The sequence below is a fragment of the Oncorhynchus mykiss genome, chromosome 2, assembly GCF_057628025.1.
Source record: "Oncorhynchus mykiss isolate SJ-2025 chromosome 2, ASM5762802v1, whole genome shotgun sequence".
Taxonomy (NCBI): Eukaryota; Metazoa; Chordata; class Actinopteri; order Salmoniformes; family Salmonidae; genus Oncorhynchus; species Oncorhynchus mykiss.
In genome coordinates this window covers 45,156,035-45,169,742 of record NC_143023.1, presented here as the reverse complement: position 1 = coordinate 45,169,742, position 13,708 = coordinate 45,156,035, and positions in this window count along the sequence as shown.

Here is a 13,708-nt window from a genome sequence, read left to right as displayed (position 1 = left end):
ATGTTTGCAAACCTGGTGGCCAACTACAAGAAACGTCTGACCTCTGATTGCCAACAAGGGTTTTGCCACCAAGTACTAAGTCATGTTTTGCAGAGGGGTCAAATACTTAAATTTTTTGACATGCGTTTTTTTTTTTTTTGTTATTCTGTCCCTCACTGTTCAAATAAACCTACCATTAAAATTATAGACTGATCATATCTTTGTCAGTGGGCAAATGTACAAAATCAGCAGGGGATCAAATACTTTTTTCCCTCACTGTATCTGCACATATTCATATCTCAGTTTTTTTACACGGTCTGAGTTTATTTCGAAAGGTACTCTGTACCGTTGCTTCATCCTAATTCTATTGCGTTTCAGTAGACGAGACAGTGCAGAGAGACTCACTCTGTTGACGTTTTGGAATATGGTGTTATCTGCCATTACGTGATCAGTTATCTGAGTCTGATGCAGTTATTTGCAATGACCATATTTACAATGTGGGTCTCCTGCTCTGGGGTGAACAGTCGACCTCTTCCAGCAGATACTGGCTTTCTTGCAGTTCTCTAAAAACATTGAATGTTTTGGTGATAGATCCTTATCATTGTGAAAGTACAGTGCATATTACTGTACCTGTAAGACTACAGCACTTACAGTTACTTACCGGTTCTCTTTTAGAAATATCCGGATGATACCTGTAACAGTATAGCGGCATAGATTTGGTTGAACCCGTTGCCCAGCCTCCCTCATGCTCACCCCATGGTTGACAACATGGTCAACCACAGTCACTCTGATTTCATCAGTTATTGTGTTCCTGACTCCCGTTCCTCTTCCTCTTCCCGTCCTCTCCTTCTCCCCTTCCTACTTCACCTCTTCCTTCACCTCTTCCTTCTCTTCTCTTCCTTCCTTCTTACTTCTTCAACTCCTCGTCCCCCTCCTCGTCCTTCTCTAGTTCTCACCCCTCTTACTCTCTGTCCAATATTGGCCCCAACTGATTTGTAAGTTAACTCATTCTCTAAAAGTGTTTTCACATGTGTCAATGTGGAAAGGCAATTGGCGAAACAGTGTAGCAATATAGAGACCAATGTTTACAGTTTTGTTAGAAGTGTGTTATAAAATTACAAACTGAGTGTAAAGCAGAGAACGTGCATTCAGTTTGGCACACTTGGTAAATCCATAGGCTGTGTTAATGGGTAATTGTTTCAGAGAGAGTGCTTCAAGAATTCCTGTTAGTGTTTAAGCATTCAGAAAAAAAACTCCTTAAAAGTAGTGTTCCTGTCAGATGTGCTGTTTTTTTATTTGTAAGCAGCGAGAGTTTGGATTAGGGCTATGTGGTAACCGTATTACCACCACAGGGTGTGACTAGGGTGGGCAATCTATGTTTTCTACTTCTTTGTTGGCCTGGTATGGTTCCCAATCAGAGGCACATGTCTATCGTTGTCTCTGATTGGGGATCATATATAGGCAGCCTTTTCCCACCTGTTGTTTGTGGGATCTTGTTCTTGTGTAGCTGCCTGTGAGCAGCCCAGAACGTCACGTTTTGTTTTCTCCTGTAATTTTTGGTGAGTTGCATATTTATTAAACATGTGGAACTCTAAGTACGCTGCGCCTTGGTCCATTCATTCAGACGATTGTGACAGAAGATCCCACCACCCACGGACCAAGCGGCATGCCCAGGAGGAGCAGGGATCCTGGGGATGGGAGGAAAGCCAGGAGTGGAGGACATCCTGGACGTGGGACGAAATCATGGCAGGAGACAGAAGCCTGCCATGGAAGCAGGCGGAGGCAGCGAAGGAGCAACAACGACGACACCGGGGTTCGCGGCCACGACGGAAGCCCGAGAGGCATCCTCAAAAAATGGGGTGGGGCACACGGGTTGGTCGGCGGAGCTGAGGTGTGGCCCAGAGCCAGTCCACACGGGGTGGTCGGCGGAGCAGAGGGTTGAACCAGAGCCAGTCTGGGAGAGGAAGGTGAACTTGGAGGGGAGTGAAGGGAGTGAATCAGAGACCGTTAAGGACTTGATGGGGAAATTAGAGGAGAGAGTTATGAGAGCTGTTGTGTTGGTGCATGAGGTACAACATTCGCCCTAAGGAGCGTGTCCTCGGTTTAATGCACCGGAGTCAGCTCTCCGTACTCGTCCTGAGGAGTGTGCTAGCCGTCTGGTGAAGACTTTGCCGGCCCCACGCACCAGGTCTCCAGTACGCCTCCCCTGCACTGCACGTCCTGTGCCAGCTCTTTGCACTCGCTTTGAGGAGCGTGTTACTATTCCGATACAATGTGTGCCGGTTCTACACTCCAGACCTCCAGTGCGCCTCCACAGCCCGGTACGTCCTGTGCCAGCTCCATGCACCAGGCCTCCTGTGCCTCTCCCCAGCCCGGTACGTCCTGTGCCAGCTCCACACTTCAGGCCTCCTGTGCATCTCCCCAGCCCAGTACGTCCTGTGCCAGCTCCACGCACCAGGTCTCCTGCGACGGTCTGCAGTCCAGAGCCTCCAGCGACGGTCGGCAGTCCGGAGTCTCCAGCGACGATCCACGGTCCTGTTCCTCCGGCGACAACCTACGGTCCGGAGTCCCCGGCGAGGATCCACAGTCCGGTTCCTTTGGCGACAATCCACGGCCCAGTTCCTCCAGTGACGATCCACGGTCATACTGTACTGAGTACGCTGCACCTACCAAACGCCTACCAAACTTGCTAACTGCCTGGTACTCAGCACTCTATTGTCCCTCTAACCACTCTGACATCAATGTAAATGTGTTTGAACACTTCATGAGAGCCAATGAGCTCATGTTGCACAACATTTCCATAGGCTATGCAATTGCGAGAGAAAACAGAGTGATGGCCGCTTATAAAAAGCGGAGGATCAGCTTTCTATTGGCTAGGCCTACTTTATTTATTTCTCAACCCTCCTAATATTAAGCACATTGCTTACATTTAGAACAGGAGTATAGCCTACCTGGCTGGCATGAAAATAAACCAAGGGGAAAAGCGTCCTCCATTCGCTATTTAATTGCATAGATGACATGTGTTTTTTCCTGCTACCCCTGTTTCGATACAGGTGCGTGATAATGGTCCATTCTAAATAAAAACAATTGTAAAGACAATATTAAGTCAAAAATTGTCTGATTGGTGACAATATTAGCCTATTACTTGTGAAGGGATGCCCAGCATAATAAACAACCCATTTTTTACGACTTATTCCAATCATAGTCACACACCTTACATAGCCTAGCCCATAGGCCTATATGTTTTAATAAGGTTTGTATCACAACTAAAGTGGCCAAATAACTTCTTAAAATTAAGCACATTAATCCACTTTACAAGGGGCTTTACAATTTGGTGTGCCTGAGTGTGCTTGCATGTGTGCAAATGTGTATGTGTGATTGTATTACCCTATGTGATTGTTTTCAGTGTCTGAGATGCAGATTGAGTATGTATTTTGGGGTCCTTGTTATGAAGACTAATTGTTCATCTTTATTCTCAATTAATGGAGTCATCACTGTCACTCTATAAGTGTCTGTCGTATGACCCCAATGCTGTTGTTCCCATGACAACTATCTTGACCTTTAAGATCACATTGACTGTATGGGTGATTCCAGCGTCATGAACATTACAATTGCACAGAAAAGCACAACTTTAATGTCTCACAGAATGGACTAACATTGATGTGTCTCTATAGTACCCCTTCGAGGGAGTGTATACCCCAAAAAGAGAACATGTAAATATTGACATGTTGGAGACATAATGCAAATAAGAAGCATTATGGATGTTACATGAAATGGACAAGCTTTTTTGGGAGACTGAACATTAGCAAAAGTCTGGGTTTGTAAGTCTTGTGTCAAAATATAGATTTACATTTTGTAGGAAAGACTTGACTGAACACAACTGTAATTTAGAAAATGTTATAATTTCCTTTTTTACTTTAGAGAGGAAAAACAACTGTCATGGATGTTATGGGTCATAACGAGGGATGGAACCTAAGGATTTTTAGGGCCCTATAAAATCTGTGTTGCGGACAACTCAGATAGAATCACGGAATCCAGACATTCAAATGGAATTGAACAATATAGATTATCATAAGACGTACAAAATCCATCAGTGATTTGTAACTTTCTGAAGAGGCAACGGCAGAGGAATACCACTTTGTGTAGCCGTTAATAATGAGACTAATGTGATGACATCCATCTTCTGGTAGATGGAAAGGCTTTCCTAAAACCTTCTCAATTAAATGCTGACTACAACGAAGCCTATGCCTACCTTGCAGAATGATATCAAGGTTATATCAGGCAAAACATTTTCAGATTTTATAGGGCCCTAGATTTTGGGCACTGGCCAGCTGAGCTAGTAGACTGCATCTTTGCTAGAACACATCAATTCCATGATATCAACAATTGTAAATTCTTAAATACATGACATAATAAGCACACAAGATATGGGAAAGCATCTGAAGCTAAGATATGATTCATCAATATCCATCACATCCATAACCGTTATGGATGTTACAGATATAACGCTGAAAAAGGATACTGACAATGAAATGAGAGAAACCAATTATATACCATATAAAACCTTGATCAAAGAGAGAGAAAGTTTAAACTTTTCCTAAAAACCTTTATGGATGCTACATTGCCTGTCCCAGTCACCCCCTATATTTTCAAGACTGTAGAACAAACACACAACTCAACACTTCAATTTGGCCTATATTGTTTTTTTAAGACTAACACTAAGGGACAGCTGTGAGTGGAGAAACAAGCTCTGTGAGCAGGTGTTCGTGCGTGTGTGAGAGACTGTGTATTTGTTTGTGCATGTGTGTGAAGGTTGATCAGGTACAGGTAGAAACGCCATACTTCACATGACGTGGTTGATGCTATTAAGCGTCAGCATCTGGCTGAGATAAAACAACATCTTCTAATGATATTGTGTGTGTGTGTGTGTGTGATTGCATGACCCTGTGTGTAGGTGTTCTGTCTGAGATGCAGATTGTGCATGTATGTTGGGGTCATTGTCATGAAGACTCCAATTGTTCATGTTTATTCCCCCCAAAATTGAGTTATCAGTGTCATACTGTCTGCCGAATGACTCAGAACCCAAAGCTGTTGTTCCCAAAACAACTATCTCGCCTTTTCTTTACATCTGAAAGGTATTGCCGGTAACAAAGCTTGCACTTTTATTTCCACCCAATATTCAGGAACATAGTAATTCTTTATGGATCCATCCATGGTTAAGAAAACAGTGCATGAATACTGTTGGGCTATGTGACATGCCTTGCAAATGAGGCATGTCACTTCGCCCATCACTTCGATTAGCCCACCACTATGAATGCACTAATGCATGTACGCAATTTAACACTCTACGCCTGCTCCCTAACAAAGTGGAGTGAGGTTAGGAAAAAAAATATTATTTATAATTTTTTCGCGGCCTCCCAGGTAGCGCAGTGGTTAAGGGCGCCATACTGCAGCGCTAGCTGTGCCACCAGAGACTCTGGGTTTGCGCCCAGTCTCTGTCGCAACCGGCTGCGACCAGGAGGTCCGTGGGGCGACGCACAATTGGCACAGAGTCGTCCGGGTTAGGGAGGGCTTGGCCGGCAGGGATATCCTTGACTCATCGCGCACCAGCGACTCCTGTGGCGGGCCTGGTGCAGTGCACACTAACCAAGGTTGCCAGGTGCATGGTGTTTCCTCTGACACATTGGTGCGGCTGGCTTCCGGGTTGGATGCGCGCTGTGTTAAGAAGCAGTGCAGCTTGGTTGGGTTGTGTATCGGAGGACGCATGACTTTCAACCTTCGTCTCTCCCGAGCCCGTACGGGAGTTGTAGCGATGAGACAAGATAGTAGCTACTAAACAATTGGATACCACGAAATTGGGCCGAAAAAGAGGTCAAATAAAAATAATTTTAAAAAAATTGACTTTTTTTTTTCATCCAGGTCATATTAATTCAGATGAATATCTTTACATGATCAGAAATGGCAGATTCTACGGTTTCTAAAGCACATAAAGGCACCAACAAGCTCTCAAAAAGAAGAGGACATGGGTATTGGCTTCGACTATGTTTCAAAATATCCCCTCTTTGTTATATATGACTCACCACCTTGATTTGGTCTTATGTAGCAACATTAGAATTTCTGTTTTTTACATTGGATAAAAGTAGAGTCAGAGCTACAAAATGGTATATCATACACTGCATTCGAGGAAACAATTGTAAAGTAATTATGCTTTGAAAGTTGATCAACTTATAAACTCACTTTTGATAAAACCGTCTTTCAATGTTTTGGTACTATTATTGAAGAGCCCTTCCTTGTCTACACCCATTCAGCATTGTTCACACCCTCTTAAGCCTTAGCCCCACCCATCTCTTTAAAGGTTGATTTGTGTGTTCTGTACTAACTTGCCAGATACTTCCAGAACTCTTAAGAGAGAGAGAACAGCTCACTGAACATTACTTGCCCTAGCAGAGCTGGTTAGGCTGTTATGTTATCCAGAGTGTTGGTGACAGCAACTGTGCTGTCAGATTGTCCGTTTGTAAATTCAGAATGTTTCACGTTCAGAGCGCACACTGGACGCTCTGGCCAATATGTAGGGTTGTTCTGAAATCTCTGGCTTCACAACGACAGTCAAGCACCCAACCTAGCTGGCTAACATTGGTGAGCTATTCCTGACACATAATGAGAGAACACCCCACTCTGACCATTTTACTTCTCCTATCAAAGCTGTTCAGGAAGTTTTAATGTTATCCAGAGCATTAGTGACTAACAGTGTTGCTGGCAAAACTGTAATTATGCTTTGTTGCCGACTTTCACTGACACCGGACATATTCAACCAGTGTTGAGCATTCAAACATTAATCAGTTATTGTGTGCTATGGCACACTAAGATGAGAGTCTTGAGGTTAAAACCTCTTAAGGCTAGTGGGCAAACCCCTGTGTTCCTATGCATCCCTATTGCCCATTGAAAAGAATATCAACCAGATTCCTTTTTCTATGGCTTCCCTAATGTGTCTACAGCCACTAGACATAGTTTCAGGCTTTCATTTTGAAAAATGAGCGTGAACGACAACATTGCGTCAGTGGTCAGGTGGTGGCTCAGAGTGATTTGTGCGTAATACACAAAGGCGGCCATTGTTCCTCTCGCTCCTACTGAAAAGCCAATTGTCCCGGTTGATATACACTGCTCCAAAAAATAAAGGGAACACTAAAATAACACATCCTAGATCTGAATGAATGAAATATTCTTATTAATTACTTTTTTATTTACATAGTTGAATGTGCTGACAATAAAATCACACAAAAATTATCAATGGAAATGTATCAACCCATGGAGGTCTGGATTTTGAGTCACACTCAAAATTAAAGTGGAAAACCACACTACAGGCTGAGCCAACTTTGATGTGATGTCCTTAAAACCTGTTATGGCGACCCCCAGCCAAAGATAGTCACAAAAGCAGAATTAGAGATAAAATGAATCACTAACCTTTTGATAATCTTCATAAGATGACACTCATATGACATGTTACACAATAGATTTCTGTTTTGTTCGATAATATGCATATTTATATCCACAAATCTCAGTTTACATTGACGCCATGTTCAGAAATGCCTCCAAAATATCCGGAGGAATTCTAGAAAGCTACGCCAGATAACAGAAATACTCATCATAAACTTTGACTAAAGATACATGTTCTACATATAATTAAAGATACCCTGGTTCTTAATGCAACCGCTGTGTCAGATTTTGTAAAAACGTTATGAAAAAAGCCTACCATGCAATAATCTGAGACGGCGCTCAGACGTAAATATATTTCTCCGCCATGTTGGAGTCAACAGAAATACGAAAGATTGCCTGCCCTATGAGTTCTGTTATACTCACAGACATAATTCAAACAGTTTTATGCATATATTAGCAATCTAGGACAGAGTAGGACAGAGTAGGATGCAGTTCACTATGGGCATGCAATTCATCCAAAGTGAAAATACTGCCCCCTATCCCCAACAAGTTAAAACAAGTCAAAATGAGGCAGTAATAATAAGATGCATATATTAGCAATCTAGGACAGAGTAGGAGGCAGTTCACTATGGGCATGCAATTCATCCAAAGTGAAAATACTGCCCCCTATCCCAACAAGTTAAAACAAGTCAAATGAGGCTCAGTAGTGTGTGTGGCCTCCAAGTGCCTGTATGACCTCCCTACAACGCCTGGGCATGCTCCTGATGAGGTGGCGGATGGTCTCCTGAGGGATCTCCTCCCAGACCTGGACTAAAGCATCCGCGTAAGTGCGTAAGGTAGTCATTTATCGTTGTCTTCAAATCAGCTCACTTCGGTCAATTCTCCAAGCAAAAAAAACAATGATGTTTGTTGATAGAGTTGTTAAGAAGGCAGAGCATTGCTTCATTATAGACAGACTTCTTCGCCATCTTAGCTACTACTGCATCAATATGTTTTGACCATGACAGTTTACAATATAGTGTTACTCTAAGCAGTTTAGTCACCTCAACTTGCTTAATTTCCACATTATTTATTACAATAGTTAGTCTAGGTTTAGGGTTTAGTGAGTGTTTTGTTACAAATACAATGCTTTTAGTTTTAGAAATATTTAGGGCTAACTTATTCCTTGCCACCCACTCTGAAACTAACTGCAGCTCTTTGTTGAGTATTGCAGTCATTTCAGTCACTGTAGTAGCTGACGTGTATAGTGTTGAGTCATCCGCATACATAGACACTCTGGCTTTATTCAAAGTCAGTGGCATGTCGTTAGTAAAAATTTTAAAAAGCAAGGGGTCTAAACAGCTACCCTGCTACCCTGATTCAAACTGGATTATATTTGAGAGGCCTCTGTGTTCTGTTAGACAAGCAACTCTTTATCCATATCATAGCATTGGGTGTAAAGCCATAACACATACATTTTTCCAGCAGCAGACTATGATCGATAATGTCGAAAGCTGCATGGAAGACTAACAAGACAGCCCCCACAATCATTTTATCATCAATTTCTCTCAGCCAATCAGTCATTTGTGTAAGTGCTGTGCTTGTTGAGTGTCCTACCCTATAAGCATGCTGAAATTATGTTGTCTATTTGTTTACTGTGAAATAGCATTGTATCTGTCAAACACCATTTTTTACAGAAGTTAAATAAGGGTTGGTTACAGGCTGATTGGTCGGCTATTTGAGCCAGTAAAGGGGGCTTTACTGTTATTGGGTAGCGGAATGACTTTAGCTTCCCCCCAGGCCTGAGGGCACACACTCTCTAGTAGGTTTAAATTGAAGATGTGGCAAATAGGAGTGGCAATATCGTCTGCTATAATCTTCAGTCATTTTCCATCCAGATTGTCAGACCCTGGTGGCTTGTCATTGTTGATAGACAACAATAATTTGTTCACCTCTTCCACACTGACTTTACGGAATTATTATTGTACAATTCTTGTCTTTCATAAATTGGTCCGATATACTTGGATGTGTAGTGTCAGCGTTTGTTACTGGCATGTCATCCCTAAGTTTGCTTATCTTGCCAATGGAAAAAGTTATTCATGTAGTTTGCAATATCAGTGGGCTTTATGATGAATGAACCATCTGATTCAAATGACACACACACACACACACACACACACACACACACACACACACACACACACACACACACACACACACACACACACACACACACACACACACACACACACACACACACACACACACACACACAGCTATAGTCTAATTGGTGCTTTAACCTGTCTAGGACTGGAACCCGTTCGGGAACCCCATTCCGCTAGCGGAATCCCTCGCAAACAGCCAATGAAATTGCAGGGCGCCAAATACAAAATCAACAGAAATCTCATAAAACAAGATTTCTCAAACATACAAGTATTAGGCATCATTTTAAAGATAAAATTCTCATTAATCCAGCCACAGTGTCTGATTTCAAAAATGCTTCACAGCGAAAGCTCCACAAACGATTGTTAGGTCACCACCAACTCACAGAAAACTCAGACATTTTTCCAGCCAAAGAGAGTAACACAAAAAGCACAAATGGAGATAAAATTAATCACTAACCTTTGATGATCTTCATCAGATGACACTCATAGGACTTTATTTTACACAATACATGTATGTGTTGTTCGGTAAAGTTCATATTTATATCCCAAAATCTTATTTTACATTGGCGTGTTATGTTCAGTAGTTCCAAAACATGCAGTGATATTGCAGAGAGCCACATGAATTAACAGAAATACTCATTATAAATGTTGATAAATTCAAGTGTTATGCATGGAACTTTAGATACACTTCTCCTTAATGCAACCGCTGTGTCAGATTTCAAAACAACTTTACGGAAAAAGCATAATCTGAGTACGGCGCTCAGAACCCAAAGCGGCCAAAAGAAATATCCACCATGTTGCGCAGTCAACATTAGTCATAAATAGCATTATAAATATTCATTTACCTTTGATGATCTTCATCAGAATGCACTCCCAGGAATCGCAGTTCCACAATAAATGTTAGGTTTGTTTGATAATGTCCATCATTTATGTCCATTTATGTCCAAATAGCTTATTTTGTTTGGGCGTTTGGTAAACAAATCCAAAAGCGCGTTCAGGTCCAGTCGGACAAAAAGTTCAAAAAGTTATATTACAGGTTGAAGAAACTTGTCAAACTAAGTATAGAATCAATCTTTAGGATGTTTTTATCATAAATGTTCAATAGTGTTCCAACCGGAGAATTCCATTGTCTGTAGAAAAGCAATGGAATGAGAAATACCTCTCATGTGAAATGCGCCTGACTGAGAACGAGGCTGCTGGCAGACCCCTTAGTCAAACAGCTCCCATCCAGCCCCCCTTCACAGGAGAAGCCTGAAACAACGTTCTAAAGGCGGTTGTCATCTAGTGGAAGCCTTGGCAAGTGCAAAATAACCCATTATCCCACTTTGAATTCGATAGGAGCTGAGTTCAAAAAATACAAACCTTAGATTTCCCACTTCCTGTTTGGATTTTTTCTCAGGTTTTTGCCTGCCATATGAGTTCTGTTATACTCACAGACATCATTGAAACAATATTAGAAACTTCAGAGTGTTTTCTATCCAATACTAATAATAATATGTATATATTAGCATCTTGGACTGAGCATCTATGAACACTCCATGGGCACCGCAGGCAGACAGAAAGCTGTCTACTCTATGTGAAGGATATGTGTCACACTGCATAAGTGTGGTGACTGATTTTCTGGTCCACACCCTTACCTTTTTTCTAGACATCTGTGACCAACAGATGCATATCTGTATTCCCAGTCATGTGAAATCCATCGATTTGGGCCTAATTAATTTGACTGATTTCCTTACATGAACTGTAACTCATCTTTGAAATTGTTCCAAGTTTATATTTTTGTTCAGTGTAGTATAGGACAGGGGTACTAAAGTACTATTTGAGAAGGTCCGATCACACAAATGTCCTAGGTGGCAAAGGTCCATGGATGGGTATTGTCATTTATCAGCGTGGTAACAAACCCCCACCTCACAATCCATGCAACTCCACACTGTTCAAACCCCTTTTGTTGCAGTTTTAAAGCTCATTTACCTGCAATTCTACAGATTTTGTGATGGAGCTGAGAGAAAATGTTTCAGCTTTAAAGCTCATTTCCTTAAATTCTAGACATTACTATGTCTTATGTGTGTTCATTTGATACTAGGGGTCAAGAACCCAATTATTTGAATATTCATTGATTGGACCCTGGGGCCATTTTAAAAGGTTTAAAAGCCTCATTCCTTCTTATTTCTATAAAAACCCTGAAGGCCAAAATCCAAAATGCTTTGGTTCTAATTTTTGCAAAAGAGAAGCTTTTTATATTTAATTCCATTGTCTTCCTCGTGTTGCTGAATCACCTTTCCCCTCAGTTTGTTCCTCAATTCATGCACCTATCAAAATAACAAGTAACACAATTGAGTATGGCTGGTATAGGTTATACATTCTGTCAAAATGGGATGGACCTTTGACTTGGCACCCTCATTTTCCCCCTTCCTGAAGTTCCTGAACTAATTTTTAACCCTTCGTTGCCCCTCACTGGAGAGGCCTGAAAATGTATGTCCCTCTAGAATGGTCAGATGTTCAGGTTTCAGGATAAATCAATTCTCCAAGGAGAATATTCCGTTAACGCCCCACCAAATATCCACAACATGGTTACCATGTTCTCAGAATGTAAGAAATTAATGTTCTAGACACATTTTATGAGAAGGTTTCAAGAACATTCCTGTGTCCAATTTTGGTAACACTTTACAATAAGGTTCCATTTGTAAAGGGTTGATAAGGAGTTTGTAATTATCAAATCAAATGTTATTTGTCACATGAGCCGAATACAACAAAAATAGAGTAAAAAATATATTTACTAAATAAAGAAAATCAAAAGTAACAAGAAAATTATATAATAATGGGGCTATATATAGGGGGTACCGGTACAAATTACCTCAACTAACAGTACCCCCTATATATAGGGGGTACAGGTTAGTCGAGGTAATTTGTACATGTAGGTAGGGGTAAAGTGACTATGCATAGACAATAAACAGTGAGTAGCGGCATGTAAATAGTCCGGGTGGCCATTTGATTAATTGTTCAGCAGTCTTATGGCTTGGGGTAGAAGCTGTTAAGGAGCCTTTTGGACCTAGACTTGGCACTTCGGTACCGCTTGCCGTGCTGTAGCAGAGAGAACAGTCTATGACTTGGATGACTGGAATCTTTGACCATTTTTGGGCCTTCCTCTGACACCGCTTAGTATATTGGTCCTGGATGGCAAGAAGCTTGGCCCCAGTTATGTACTGGGCCATACACACTCTGTAGCGTCTTGAGGTCAGAGGCCGAGCATTTGCCACACCAGGGGGCGATGCAACCGATCTGGATCCTCTCGATGGTGCAGCTGTATAACGTTTTGAGGATCTGGGGACCCATGCCAAATCTTATCAGTCTCCTCAGGGGGAAAAGGTGTTGTCGTGCCCTCTTCACAACTGTCTTGGTGTGTTTGGACCATGATAGTTAGTTTGTGATGTGGACACCAAGGAACTTGAAACTCTCGACCCGTTCCAATACAGCCCTGTCGATGTTAATGTGGGCCTCGTAGGCCCTCCTTTTCTTAGTCCACGATCAGCTCCTTTGTCTTGGGGTAGAGGTTTTTGTCCTGGCACCACACTGCCTGTTCTCAGCCTATAAGAAGGTCAGTCTCATAGTTGTCAGTGATCAGGCCTACCACTGTTGTGTTGTCAGCAAACTTAATGATGGTGTTGGAGTCATATTTGGCCACGCAGTTGTGGGTGAACAGGGAGTACAGGAGGAGACTAAGCATGCACGGCTGAGGGGCCCCAGTGTTGAGAATCAGATATGTTGTTGTCTACCCTTACCACCTGGGGGCAGCCCGTCAGGAAGTCCAGGATCCAGTTGCAGAGGGAGTTGTTTAGTCCCAGGGTCCTTAGAGTAGTGATGAGCTTTGAGGGCACTATGGTGTTGAACACTGAGCTGTAGTCAATGAATAGTATTCTCACATAGGTGTTCCTTTTGTCCAGGTGTGAAAGGGCAGTGTGGAGTGCAATAGAGATTGTATCATCTGTGGATCTGTTGGGGCGGTATGCAAATTGGAGTGGATCTAGGGTTTCTGGGATAATAGTGTCTTTAATCCCAGTGTCCTTAGCTTAGTGAAAAGCTTTGTGGGCACTATGGTGTTGAATGTTGAGCTGTAGTCAATGAACAGAATTCTCACGTACTGTAGGTGTTCC